Here is a 304-nt window from a genome sequence, read left to right as displayed (position 1 = left end):
ACCCCTCTCATCCTCTACATGCACGCATACAGGGAGGTATATGCACGCACAAATGTGCGGAAACACCTGCGCAAGCATGCACCGACGAAGAAGGTGCTGGACGGATAAACAGAGAGTTATAATGCCGGTCAATTGAACCAGTAAAAAGGAAGAAGTGTGTAGGACAATGTCAGTGCAACAGAAGCGGCCCAGGCAAGCAAGCATTTGCTGCCCATATAAATAGAAAAGGCTGAAAAGGCCTGTCAACTAGTGGCGCATGCAGCGCAAATCCGACAGGCGCAAGCAGGAGTATATAGGGCGTGTA

Source organism: Eimeria mitis, genomic scaffold (assembly GCF_000499745.2).
Source record: "Eimeria mitis Houghton genomic scaffold, Emh_scaff7951, whole genome shotgun sequence".
Classification (NCBI taxonomy): domain Eukaryota; phylum Apicomplexa; class Conoidasida; order Eucoccidiorida; family Eimeriidae; genus Eimeria; species Eimeria mitis.
This window is presented reverse-complemented; position numbering follows the sequence as displayed.